Here is a 15000-nt window from a genome sequence, read left to right as displayed (position 1 = left end):
ATCTACTGTTTTGTCTCTTACTGTTTCTAAATCCACTCTTGCTTGTTAGCTGATAGCATCTCCATTTCATGTCCTATCAAAGGCTGTCACTTGGCATTTAGTATGATCTTCTGGTTGAAGGGCATACACCTCTCTGTGTTTAGGGAGTTATCTATGCTGATTAGGAGCTTAGAGCATTCTTGCACACCTGGTATCTCAGGTCGCGGAGTGGGATGTGAACCCGTTCAAGACCTTGAGATGGTCATCATATGAAGAATTGGACTCTTAAGACACTGTTTCTGTTAGGTCTAGCATCCGCGAAGAGAGTTGGCGAGTTGCACGGTCTTTAGGATTTAGTCACCTACGTTGAGGGGTGAAAGGAGGTCTCCAGTTTTGTACCAGACTTCATTTCCAAAACCCAGAATTCGGTGGTATGTGATGCTAGGTTTGAATCCCACTCCATCTTTTTGGGAGGCATTGGGTGATTATTTAGAGGAGATGCTTTTGTGGCCTATGTGGGTTCTGGTGCTTTCTGAAAGGACCCAACACCTCAAAGCCTGAGTGTCAGAGACTTTGTGTTACACTGTCAGGTCTAAGAAAGAGGTTTCAAGGAACACTTTCTTTTTCTGGCTTTGGAGACAATCTATAGAGCCTATGCCTCAACTGATTATTTTATTATATTTATTATTACTAGCTGAGCTGCAATCCTAGTTGAAAAAGCAAGATGCTATAAGCCCAAGGGCTCCAACAGGGAAAAATAGCCCAGTGAGGAAAGGAAATAAAGAAATAAATGAACGATATAAGAAGTAATGAAAATTAAAATAAAGCATTTTAAAAACATTAACATTAAAACAGATATTTGATTTATAAACTGTAAACGGACTTATATGAGCCTGTTCAACATAAAAACATTTGCTTTGAGTTTGAACTTTTGAATTTCTACTGATTCAACTACCCGATTAGGAAGATCATTCCACAACTTGGTCACAACTGGAATAATACGTCTAGAGTACTGTGTAGTATTGAGCTTCATGATGGAGAAGGCCTGACTATTAGAATTAACTGCATACCTAGTACAGATGCTCCCCTACTTACGAACATTCGAGTTACGAACAACGGTACATACGAACACAAATTGAAGGAAGTCCAAACATGTTCGTAGACATCCGTAGATTTCATTTCAAGTTAAATTCTCTCTCTCTCTCTCTCTCTCTCTCTCTCTCTCTCTCTCTCTCTCTCTCTCTCTCTCTCTCTCTCTCCGTATTTTGATTTTTAATGCAGTTAAATCTTCATATTTCTTTGAAAATTATTAAAAAAAATTTTATATCCTTATTCGATGTTTCAATTAAGGGAATAGTAACGGATCGGAAGAAAACCACTTGATTTGCCTCTCGCCTTCCGTTAGAAGAAATATAACGTCATCAGACTTTTGGCATTTTTTTTTTATTTATTAACATATTAGAAATATCTTCAAGATGAATATTACATCAGCGCCAATATGTTACAGAAAATCAGTTTCCCTACAGTTCTTATTATTAGGTATCATGCGAAATCGTTGTAGCTCTTTCTGTGTGTGTGTGCTCTCTCTGTCAATCGCATATGGGTAGTTAATTCTAAAGCTTCATACAGTATTAAATTTTTCGTTCAATATTAAGCCTTCATATTTCATTAGACATTATTGTGTTTAATTATGGTTTATTAAAGCACGTTCATATTTTTTTTTTAATTTCTTGAGCATTTCAATAATCAACAATTACTTTTGATTTACTTTTGGTTGGGAGATCAGCTGATCTCAAGGTGACGCTGCAGTATTACGATTATGCGCACATATAGTACGAATAACACTGATTTATATAATTTTCATGATATTCCAAATATCTTCATAGTGAATATTACAACAGCGCTAATATATTATAGGGTATCACATTTTCCATACAGTTCGTTGATAGACCTTATTATTAGTTATAAACGGAATACGCAACCCCCCCCCCTCTCTCTCTCTCTCTCTCTCTCTCTCTCTCTCTCTCTCTCTCTCTCTCTCTCTCTCTCTCTCTCTCTCTCTCTCTCTCTCTCTCCGTATTTTGATTTTTAATGCAGTTAAGTCTTCATATTTCTTTGAAAAATATTAAAAAATTCTTTATATCCTTATTCGATGTTTCGATTATGGGAATAGTAACGGATCGGAAGAAAATCACTTGCTTTGCCTCTCGCCTTCCGCCAGAAGAAATATAACATCAGACTTTTTTTTTCTTAACTTTACGGTAAGTTGTACAAATCTCATAACTAATGATACAGACCACTAAAACACTTGATATCGTTACTCGGTGTTTCGATTATAGGAATGCTGTAATAAGATTACTCGGCAACATAATGAAAGAAAATCATTCGGTTTGTCAGCGCTCTTCCGCCAAATACATGACGTCACAAGATACGTGACGTATACTCTACAAAGAATGATTCCGTCGGTCAAAATTAAAATAAAACAATTCAGTAAACTAACCTTCTGCATTTTATTTAACAATAGCAAAACAACCATGAAGCAGTTAAATGCACAGTACTGTTACATACAGTAAATACAGTATGGTACAAGTCAGCTGATTTGATAAGCGTGAAAAGGTAAACGTTACAGTACAGTACATAATGCAAATGGCCGCTTGTTTACGTAAGTTTCTAGCAAAAAAAATTGGGTAATGGAACAATAAAATATCTTTCAGTACATTTATTTAAAAAGGAATTAATGTACAGTACTGTACTAAATGAACAGTACACTATATTTACTACAATTTTACTTAAAAGTCAGCTGATTCAGAAATGCAGTGCATATGTATGGCCGATTTTTTGTGCAAGTTTCCATTATGTAGTGTGCAGTACAGGATAATAAAACAACATACTGTACTGAACTTTACAGTATTATACAGACTACTGTAATATGATAAAGTAAAATATTTGTAACAACCTATTTTATATGAAATGGGGCTATTTGTTGACTTCTACTGCTGAAAATCGTAGACATCTGAGTTAGGTTACGCTTACTCCAGACCAAAATTTAGCACTAACGACTTACGAACAATACGACTTACGAACAGACTCTCGGTCCCTATTGTGTTCGTAAGTTGGGGACTGTCTGTATTACAAACAGGATGGAACTGTCCGGGAAGATCTGAATGTAAAGGATGGTCAGATTTATAGAAAATCTTATGATACATACGTAATGAACTAATAGAATGACAGTGCCAGAGATTAGTATCTACATCAGGAATAATAAATTTAATAGACCAGACGGTAAGTTCCTCTCCAACAAATTAAGATGAGAATCAGCACCTGAAGACCAGTACTCAAAACAAGGTAAAATGAAAGAATTAAAACACTTCTTCAGAGTAGATTGATCACCAAAAATCTCAAAAGACTTTCTCAATAAGCCAATTTTTTGTGCAGTTGAAGAAGACAAGTGAGTTAAGGCAGCAATCTGTTAGTGAGCCAAGTGTTGAAGGCCAGAGTCTGGAAAAACCAATCCACCTTCATGGCCTTTTACCTGAGGAAGTATACCTATAAGTTCTTTGACACCTATGTGCTTGGACCTGTAGTGGCTGCTCAGATGGTAGTATAACAAGCTCAGCTCTCACAGAGGACAAGGATGCATATTGTGTATGGTATTGTGTAAATGTAAGTCTAGAATGAATGATAAAGTAATATGACTGGCTTATCTCTTTCAGTCATCTGTTCCCCTCTTTTTGGGGACCAAGTGGTTGAAACATTATGTGCTGGATCCGAGTTGATGCTGGTAAGTTACACTTCAGAGCTGAATTTTTTAGGTCTAAAGAAGTATCTCTCCCTTCCCCCTTTAATGAGTGGGGTGGATGGTGGATCTTATACCAACCCATTGATGCTCATACAAGGTACTGTATGTTTCCAACTTTATATCCCCTTCAAAGGTTATCTCTAGTTTGATCGGGTACTTACTTGCATGTACAACCCAAGTCCTATCAGACTTTCATCATTATGAAAGTCAAGTAGGGGGCTGCTGAGGTCATCACTTTGTTTCTGCTCAAATCAAGTTGATCACTTCCAAGGAAGAAACTGAACCATCCAGTTTAGGTTTCAAGGGGACCTCCAACTCATCAAGCAGTGAGTCTCCCTAATTAAAGTATGAGGGTCTGTATGCTGCATAGGAATAATTCACAAATTTTTAAAGTAATATGTATTTTTCATAGTCATACAAACCTGAGTTCTTTAATCCAGATTCCCTCCTCAACCACTACTCTGAATATTGGACCAAAAGATCAAAAGTGAAGACTCTCTGGCTAGAAAAAGGGGGTGGGGCTACTCACCCTAAGCACTCACCAGCTGGATAACCACTTGTTATCCAACTTTAAGAACCGAGTCCAGTTCGTGCTGAATCAGACTCATTAATTAAAGGGTTCATGTTTGTATGTCTAAGAAAAATAGAGATTACTTTTGAATTTTTTTTTATAATATATGCTTATTGTAACTTGAAGGAGTGAATTCTTTTATCGTTCAGAGGTGGAATGTATGTCATTATTGGGAAGGCAACATCTCCTAATTTCATGAAAATCTTTCCATGGGAATAATATCAAGTGCAGGCTAATGGAGGTGTAACTTTGTCTTTGTTTGCTTTAACTTAGATAAATATCATGTTATGTATAAATCATGTTTTATGTTAGATTGTCTCAGGTAGGCCCTCCATGATTGTTTTGAGGAATGTGGTAGCTGAGTCTACCTCCCCCTCAGTACCCCTGATTAGGTTTGTGATCTTGTGGCACTGGGTGTGAAGGGTTTGGTAGTGGCCCTGGTGTCAGGGAATTCTGGTGTTAGTAAGTCTGGTATGGTTGTCCTTGTCCCACCTAGGAAGGTTTCTGGGTCCGGTGCTGAGGACTCCAGACTGGTGAAAGGAAAGAAGGCCAAGTCTAAAATTAAGGCAAAAGGTATGTTTTTATTCTCAGTGTAACTCTGATCTCTGACCCAGTACCATTGCCCCCCACTGTATCCCCTGTGTCTGTAGCCCCAACCCTTAAGCCCGTGGGGTCCAGGGTCTGTGTCTCAGCCCCCAGTGTCAGTGTCTTTAGCCCCTTGTGTTGACGGGTCGTGGGGCCAGGTGAGTGTGCCTTCCCCTTCCTATGTGACAGTGTACTCAAGTGTTTTGGCTCCTATGCAAGTAACCTGTGTGGTTTCTCCCTCCAGGTGAGTGTCTTCGGTGTTCGCTCAGACTTCAACCTCTGCTTGCAGAGCCTGGATCCTCTTCTTGGAGAGCCAGGAGTTGGATCCAGGAAGAAGTGTGTTTGTTATTCTTCTTCATCTTCCTCCTTGTTGCCCTCTTTCTTGTCCTCTGACTCTGATAACAGTTTTTCTTCTCCCCTGAAGAAGAGGTCAAAAATGTCTAGGAAGACCAGCCATAGTCAGAGGAGCATGGCTCCCCGTTACACCATTTTTCTTTCAAAAGGGGTGGACAGTACCTGTGTGGTTCCTGGCCCTGACCCACCCAGCCCCCTGGACAGGAGCAAGGGGATGAGACTGGGTCGTGGTACCCCTGCACCATGTTTCATGGCCTAGGTCCTGTCTTCTCCAACCACCCTGATTACAACAGTAGCCAGGGCCAGTTGGGATAGAGGTTTACTGTCCGGTATATAGTCTGTCCTAGAGTTGATGGAGGAGTTCCCTGCTTCCCTGGTCATTAGACATCAGCTCCTCCCTCCTTCGTTGAGTGGATTGCGAAGGAGAGGATGATACCATTCGACATCTTATAGAAGTGCATGCGTGCTTTAGTGGGTGAAGAATGTATGCCGATTGGCCTTGTTTCCCATGGCTCCGGGCATGAGCTTGTGGTTGACCCTCTTCCCTGACCTGTCGAGCCAGAGGCACAGTGTATCTTGCTGAGTTCTAGTGTGTCATGTACCAGGAGATCTTCTACCGTTCCTGTGGGCCTATCCAGACCTTTGTCGGCCCCCAACTACGAGTCTGCTTCTGTCTTACTTGTGGGGGAGTGGGTTTTCTGGAGCGTGTTACCTCACCTTTGCCATTGCCGACAGATTTGGTTGCTTAGGGGCTGGAAGTCTCCAGGTTTGACTCCATGAGTCAGAGAGTTTGTTTTTGGAGGTCCTTGCTTTCATCCATGGATGCAACGGCCTGGGAGAGGTGACTATGGTTCCGCCATTGGAGAGGATTTCGGTAATTGATCGGCATTTTGATGCTCTCACTATTGTTACCTTGGTTGGACCTTGTGGACTTTGCCCTTGATTGGGTGGACGATCAGATCTGTGGATATGAAAATCCTCTTTGTTCTGGCAGGTCGAACAAAAACTTGCTTCCCGCCCTTTAGGCAACGGAGGTTTAGTACGCCAAAGAAGGCCATGTCTGCACCCCTGCAGGTTGATCCATTAGTTTTCTCTCTGACGTGGGGGCTCCTGCTGGAGAGACTCGAGGCAGAAGGCACATCCTTCTCGGCCTCTGAGTCGGCAGCAATGGATGCTTCAGTCTTTGCCTTTCTTCATGCTGTGTCTTGACTCGACCAGTGGTCAGGCGCAGTGATGTACTTTGCAAATTCGAAGGGGTTAAGAACCCCACAGGTTTGGAGGAGTACTGTACAAGAACCTTGTGCAGTTTGAAGGGAAGGCAGTCACCTTCCTAGCTAACCAGACGGTAAACCTGTGGGCTAATTAGGTGTTGAAGAGGCTAGATGCAGTGGATTTTTGCTTCTCGAAGCAGGTTGGGCTGGAGGTAACGTTGGTATTACGAAACTTGTCGGTGCGGGGTGCCACGTCTGCTTCATGAGTCGTGTGTAGGCAGTGGTGGAGTCATGAGTGACTACTTTGCAGGACTCCTTGATCCATCAGGCTGCTACCTACAAGGGTCCCAACTCTTTGAAGGGAACAGCATCCAAACCTTCGGGTGTGACCAGTCCTGCAAATTTGGGATCAAGGAAAGTCCCAGTGCCAGTTCAGAGACCCCGTTCCGGTGCGTCCGCGATCCATTCTTGAAAAGCACCCGTACAAGCGCAGTCTTTTTGACTACCACAGTCAGGTTCTTCTAGAAAGGGTGGTCATGGGAATAGGGGAGGGAGAAGTAAACACTGTGATTGACATTCCCCCTCTCCTGGTGTCAAGAGTAGGGGGTTGTCTGTCTCACAACTTTGCAATGTGGTAGAGATATGGTGCTGAATCTTGGGTAGTAAGTTTACTTCAGGATGGTTGCTTACTTCCTTTTCTGTACCACTGGGCCCCCCTCCCATTTACTGTTCTGAACGAGTTCCCGTCGGATCTCCCAACATTTGCAAAAGCCCTGGCCTTGCAGGAAAAGGTGGAAGCGATGTTGGAGAAGAATACACCCGAAGTTGTTTGAGATGGATTTCCTACAATTGCCTTTTTCTGGTAAAGACTGTCATCGATCTCTCTCCGCTGAACAACTTTCTGCGTCAAAAAAAGTTCAGGATGGAAACAAAAGGGTGTGTGCTGTCTTCCATCAGGGAGGGAGACTCAATGCTTTCGATAGATCTGAATGACACATACTTTTAAGTTCCTGTTTATCAGACATCTCGAAAGTGCCTCCACTTTGGACTGTGTAGGGCTCCCCAGGTGTTCACTTGAGTGTTCACCACAGTAGCTGCTTGGACCAACTCACGAGGGTGATGTATCTCGATGATCGATTGATCCTGCCGCCTTCAGAGAGGCAGTTGCTTTAAGATCGGAATCATCTTCTTGCATTTTGCCACAATTTATGGATTGTGGTAAACTGGGAGAAGTTGAACCTCACTCCCAAGTAGAGGTTAAAACACGTGGTCATGCTGATAGATTTGACAGCAGCGAGAGTCTTTCCCATAGACAGTCCTTCAGCAAGCTCAGGGAGGTTGCATGATTTTTATCAGACATATATCTTAGTTGATAAAGCTTTTTCCTCACAGGCGACACCACTAGAGATTCCTTCATTGGTGCCGGAAGGATCACTGGGTAGCCAACAGGGATCTTCAGTTCCTGTGCTGGTGTCACAAGAGGTCTGGTGGGATCTGGCTTGGTGGCTTGATGAGAACAACCTCACCAAAGGAGTCCCACTTGACTGCTCACCCTCGTATCTGCATCTGTTCTCGGATGCATCACCTGGGCAACCTGGTTGTGGTGGGAGTTTGGTCCGAGGAAGAAAAGTATCTGCATATCAAAGTCCTTGACATGTGAGAGGCCTTCCTAAACTGGCAGGCATTCCAAGAACATTTAAGGATTCACTCGGTAGTGCTGATGAGCGACAGCACGACCGTAGTGGCTTATGTCAATAAGCAGGAAGGCATTTTGTTGTGCTTTTTATGCGAGATGATGAAGCAGATGCACTCTGGGGCAGCATTTCACTCCGTAGAGTTTTAGTGAGGTATATCACAGGCATGAGGAATGTACTAGCAGACACAATCGGCCATCAGGACCAGGTTGTAGGAGCAGAAGAGTCCTTATATCCTTTTATGGCCTCTCTGATCGTCCAGCACTTTTTTGAAGTAGAGGGCCTTGAGAGTCTCAATGATGGGCTGGGCAATGGTGGTAGGGAGATTATCCACCCTGGCAGGTTCAATCATACTGCTAAGGCCAGTTCTAAGAGACCAGGCAAAGACGACCTCAATAAGCCTTCTTTATTTCAGTTTTTTTTTTTCTTAACGGCCACTGTTCGAAAATTGACCGGTTTTGTATATGCTTTAAATTTAGGTGCCATCACCCTGTGGCAGATCCAGTTGGGTGCACACTTAGTCTGTTAAGAGTAGGGGTCTAATTATCCAGTTTTAAGTCTCATATTTGCAGTTAATGTGTGATGCCAGGCATTTGAGTTGTTGTTGTTGGGGGGGGGGGGGGTTGGGGGGGCTAACTACTTCCACTGACCAGTGTAGGCCCACCTTAAGAGAGGCAGCACCTCTCTAATATAGGATTGGTCCTCGCTGAAACCTCTTCTCATGTTGAGCTACATGGGATAGGAGGACTGACATCCTCTGATAAGAGGTGGAGAACCAGCTTGCTGCTGCTTTGCAAATCAACCCCTCTGATGATGACCTGGAAACTGTAAGGGACCATTCTACTGATGTTAAAAAATCAAGTAATATGGGCAACATAAGGAAACTGCGAATCATTCATGTTACCCAAATCCCAATAGAGACTGATTATGATGAGCTATATGTAGCTTTCAAGAGTTATGAAATGATATTGGCGATAAAAATGAAACTTTAAGGTGACAAATACGATTCATGGGTATTTTATAATAGATATGATGAAGAATTTAATGCCATAAGGAACATTATGCATGTTGAAATTAATCATTTGAATATTATTGGTGCTTTGTGGGATAAGGTACCAACATACTTGGACGTATACAGACCTGCCGACTGGTGTGGAAAAGATATGGATGTAGGCAAACTTTCCCAAAGAAAGCCAAACCACCAGTGTGACTTGTTGGGGAGCTTAAAGGGAGTACAGGGAATTATTTTAAAATTTGTAAATTTATACAGAAAAAAGTAGGAACCATTGCCCTAGGTGATATATCCTGCTTTGAAAGAAATGATTTCCTCATCCATGTCAAATCATCCACACAGTCTGTCATATTATCTAACCTAAAGATAAGAAGTGACAATATTAAATTAGATGTCAAACCCCTCCTAAATTTTAGTTATGGGAGGGGATTAGTTTTCAATGAAGACCTGTATGAATCTACAAAAGAAGAGATACTGGCCCTGTGTCCATTAACAGGATGGAAGGTTCAGAAAGTTCCTGGAACATCGATGATTATCCTTGCTTTCTAGGAGGCTGATGTACCTTTCCTTATTCTTATTGAGAATGAACGGATTAAAGTTCGTCCTTTCAAACAGAAGTCACTGCAGTGTTTCAACTGTTTTAAATTTGGACACCCTTCTAAAGTTTGTAAAAATGAAAAAATGTGTAGCATTTTGCTCCAAACCTTACCATAAAGAGTGTATAATTAGGGTTAGGATTTTGAACTCCAACTAAAATCATAAATCCACCGATAGGAGCTGCATGCTATATAAGTTGGAAGAAGATGCCCTCAACAAATCTGGTGTGGAACACATAAGTATAGGACATGCCAAAAGACTACTGAATAAACAAAACTGCCATGCAAAGGCATTGAAATCTAGAGGAAATTTACCACAGGAGACATCAAACCCACCTAGTACTGCCAGTAGTTCTAAGAACAAAATACAACATCTAATAATAATTACTACATGACAAGGTAAGCATATTGCCTTCTGAGGCTTTGCCACGGTGTATTAACACTGGGGCATAGCCCATCTCTGTACAACCTTCATCCCCCATTACCAACAATAGTACTAACTTATCTCAGGCCATGTCCTTACCTGATTTGATGTAGGTTCCACTTGAAACCAGGTTACCAGATGCACCTGTAGTCGGGAAGGTGCAAAAACCTGGTAGCTCACCACCTATTGATCGAAAAAGAGAAAGACCTCTATCTCTCTCGCTCCCTTCCATAGGAAACATTAAAGTTATGACGTAAAATAAATATGGTATTTTGTGTGATGTTTCTGATCAACTGGAAGACAATTTAAATAAATCAAAAATTCAAGTTGAGGTCCACCATCCCCCTCAAAAAGACAAAAATAAAAACACAAATGTAAAACCCTCTTCAATAAAACCACCGGGAAATAGTGTTAGATCAAAAATTACTAGTGGCAAGACTTCATCCAAGGGGTCTTCCAAAAATAAACCATAGTTTTTCCTCCATTTTGCAATGGGTTTAAAGGCCAAATATGAAGAACTTAAGCTCCGCATTCATGCACACTCCCCAATAATTATATGTTTAAAGGAGAGGAAACTTGATGATAATACTCCTCCTCATGAATTTATTAGTTACAGGACACCATATGATCATCGAGCAGGGGGCTATGGCGGAAGTCTCATATATATTCGGTAACAGGTTCCCCAAATATCTTTGTCTATTCGTACACCTCTGCAGGCAGTGGTTGTACAGATTGATATAGGGAGAAAATATACAACTTGCCTCCAAATGATAACATTTTGTATGGTGATTTAGTAGAGGTGAATCAACAATACTCTCAACCTTTTCTTTTACTAGGAAATTTGAATGGTCTGATTGTGTTTTTTTTAGTTCTTTTTAGTTTGTTTATTGCTTTGGGTTGTTCTGCTAATTCAATTTCATCTCTCATGGATTTTACCTTTATTGGCATCTTGTCTTAAGTTATTTTTATATACCCCAAAGAAGAAAAAGAGAACATAGAGATTCCATTAGAAGAGGAGATGAAAATAGTGCTGTTTTTAAACATACGACACGGGAAAATCATCCAGTAGATTTTAAAAATATGGACAAATTAATATCAATGCCTGGTACACATAGGCGGAAACTGATTGAAGCTGTTTTAATTCAAAATTCTAACAATTTTGATATATATCAAAGTAATTTTAAATTGGATAATTTTTTAAATAATATTGTAAAAACAATGTAACTATTATTAAGGAATAGTTAAAAGATTTAAACAAACCACCGTGAAATGCTGTTAATGATCGCAAAGACTGTAACAGGCTTTCTAACTCTACGAACCTTTCTGTACCTCTTTTTCAAAAATTTGTAACCATTTGTATTCTGAAGAGGAAGGGAGATGGTCCCTTCGAAAACTAAATAAATTTCATTTTTCATACATTGTGGGTTATTTATATATATATATATATATATATATATATATATATATATATATATATATATATATATATATATATATATATATATATATATATATGAGGTGACTAAAAGGGACAGGACTAGGGGGCTGGGAACCCCCTCTCCTGTATCATAATCCTGTGACACATTAAAGAGGTGGAGCTTGGGGAAGAGTGACTGCTCCCGGCACTCTAGTTTTTGGGGTGTTTGAATGTGCGTAGATGTAGTACGATAGAGAGTAAAAGATGTGAGATTGGAAGTATGCTTAGGAATAGAAGGATGGATATATTCGCTTTGTGTGAGACAAAGATAAAAAGGATAGGTGAAGTGATGTTTGGTGAAATGTCTGGTAGAGTGTCTGGGATTGAAAGGGGAAGAGCAAGAGAAGGGGTGGCTTTATTGCTTTGTGAATGGATGACAGGTAAAGTAGTGGAATGGAAGGAGATATCATCTAGGTCAGGGGTGCACAACCTTTTGAGCTACTCGGGCCACATCATCAAACATATATCTAGTCGAGGGCCACTAGACTAGATTTTACATGAAATGATAAATAGTTTGTAGAATGTTTAAAGATAAAAAAAAACACAGTTGCTCACCTGTTTTTTTTTAATGAGATTTTTGACACTGAGATTCATGTACAAGTTTTTTATGTTAGGATGGAAATTTGTGGTTGCCAGTCTTAAAACAGAGTGCAGATTTTGATCACTTAGCCTGCTACGAATATTTGACTTGGTCTGGTTGAGCAGACTAAATGTTTGATCACATATGTAGGTAGAGCCAAATAAGCTTGCATAAATAGCAGCTTTGTTTCTCAAATAAGGAAACTGATCTTTGGCCAAGCAATTATAAAAGTTGAGCAAGTCCCCTTCATTATACTTGGTACGAAGGCTGTCATTATTCTGAAGATCAATCAGTTCGAGTTGTGCTTCGAATTCTACTTCATCAGGAGATACAGAAAAGGGGTTGCTGAACAACTTCAAATCATTGACTTCTTTCTTTAGGTCCTCAAATCGGCTCTCAAAGGCCTCCAAAAGTTTTCCTAATTTTGCTGCATAATATTCATGTCTATTGCATACTTTGTGTTTCTCACACATAAGTTTGTAATTTGGGAAGTGACCTAACTCTCCTTTAACTATCTGTAACTGAAACAATTTTATTTTTTGTTCGAAAGCTGTCACATAATTGGCTAGCTGAGAAATAAGTTGGTTATTCCCCTGAAGTTTATGATTCAAGTTATTTAAATGACTTGTGAGATCTACAAGAAATGACAAATCACAAAGCCAGTCAGCATTTGTAAGTTCTGGTACCATCTTATTCTTTTCATTAAGAAATATCTCAATTTCATCCAGAAGACTGATAAATCTTTTCAGCGTATTTCCCCTGCTTAACCACCTTACTTGAGTGAAAAACACTAAATCCCCATATTCTGCTTCAATTTCATCAAGAAATTGCTTGAATTGCCGGTGATGCAAAGCTGAGCGTGACTTGATAAAATTGACTGTAGAAACTACAACTTTCATTACATGATCAAAGTCCAGTTCTTTTCCACACAAATTTTGTTGATGTATTATGCAATGAAATTGTTTCAGTTCATTTTTTCGCTCTCCAAGGTGTTTAATCAATAGCTGCACCAATCCATTCTGCTTGCCTATCATTGCAGGAGCCCCATCAGTTGATATTCCTACTAACTTGTCCAAATCTAACTCAATTACTGAAATTTGTTCTAAAAGTTCATTAAGTAAATCACTACCAGTTGTCTGCCGTTTCAGTGAACTGAGCCCTACGAGTTCCTCATGAATAGAAAAGTCCTCTGTCACACCACGTACAAATACAAGTAGCTGAGCCGTAGATGTAACATCAGTAGATTCATCAGTGGCTAGGGAGAAGTACACATATTGTTTACTTTTCTCCTTCAACTGGTCTACTATATCACCCGACAAATCAACAATACGACGTTGCACTGTCATACGATTCAAACTGATATTCTCAAACTTTTTCAAAACACAAAGAATAATATATATATATATATATATATATATATATATATATATATATATATATATATATATATGTATGTCTATGTATGTACATATATATATAAATATATAAATATATATATATATATATATATATATATATATATATATATATATATATATATATATATATATATATATATATATATGTGTGTGTGTTTATATATGCACAGACACATATACATACATATGTATGTGTGTGTGTGTGTTATATAGTACATTTTTACTATTTGTAATTATATCATAAGACGTAGTAATATGTTTATATTTATTATTTTCTTTTACTGTACAGAGAGTGATATATTGTGTTTTCAATGATAACTTCGAGGGCCGCCATGTGCTTCACTGGGGGCCGCATGCGGCCCGCGGGCCGCCGGTTGTGCACCATTGATCTAGGTTAATGTGGCTAAGGGTTAGGTTGGGTAGGGAATGTTGGGCTTTTGTCAGTGCGTATGGGCCAGGTTGTGAGAAAAGTGAAGAAGAGTTCTGGAATGAATCAACTAGGTGTGTAGAAGGAATTATGTAGTTGTCATGGGTGACTTAAATGCTATAGTGGGCGCTGGAGAGGTAGGTGCCAGTGGGAAGTAAGGCGTACCAGGTGAAAATGAGAGTGGTGAGAGACTGGTCGATATGTGTGTTGAGCAAGAGATGGTGATAAGTTCTAGCTTTTTCAAAAAGAACGATAAAAACAAGTATACATGGGTAAGAGTGGCAAATGGAAAAGTGGTAGAAAGGGCGGTAATGGATTATGTGTTGATAACTAAAAGAATGTTTGGAAGGTTGAAAGACGTGCATGTGTTTAGGTGTATGGCTAACGGTATGTCTTATCTCTTTTTGGTGGAAGGAAAATTAGTTGTAGCAAAAGAGTGGGGGAATAGTGTAGGTGGATGTAAAAGGGAGCTAGTGAGGGTTGAAGAGCTAATAAAACTGGGGGTGAAAAGTAAATATCAAGAAAGGTTGAAAATGGCATATGACAAAGTGAAAGTTAGAGAAACTGGTAATTTAGAGGAGGAGTGGAAGTAAGTAAAAGAAAATTTTGTTATGATTGTAAGTGAAGTGTGTGGCAAGAAGGTTGTTGGAGGCAGCATGAGGAAGGGCAGTGAATGTTGGAATGAAGGAGTGAAGGTAAAAGTGGAAGAGAAAAATAGGGCTTTTGAAGAATGGCTGCAGAGTAACAGTGTAGAGAAGTATGAAAGATATAGAGAGAAAAATGTGAAAGTAAAGTACAAGGTAAGTGAGGCAAAGAGGGCAGCAGACCTGAGGTGGGGTCAGGGATTGGGCCATTCATTTAAAGAGAATAAGA

The 15000-nt window shown here is 39.8% G+C and overlaps 1 protein-coding gene across 1 annotated transcript in view; it reads left to right on the top strand.

The window, feature by feature from the left end:
- LOC137618107 (2-oxoadipate dehydrogenase complex component E1) overlaps positions 1 to 15000 on the top strand; it is a 447864-nt gene that overhangs the window by 273820 nt on the left and 159044 nt on the right. The window lies entirely within an intron of this gene.

This window comes from Palaemon carinicauda, chromosome 24, assembly GCF_036898095.1.
Source record: "Palaemon carinicauda isolate YSFRI2023 chromosome 24, ASM3689809v2, whole genome shotgun sequence".
Classification (NCBI taxonomy): domain Eukaryota; kingdom Metazoa; phylum Arthropoda; class Malacostraca; order Decapoda; family Palaemonidae; genus Palaemon; species Palaemon carinicauda.
This window is presented reverse-complemented; position numbering and strand designations above follow the sequence as displayed.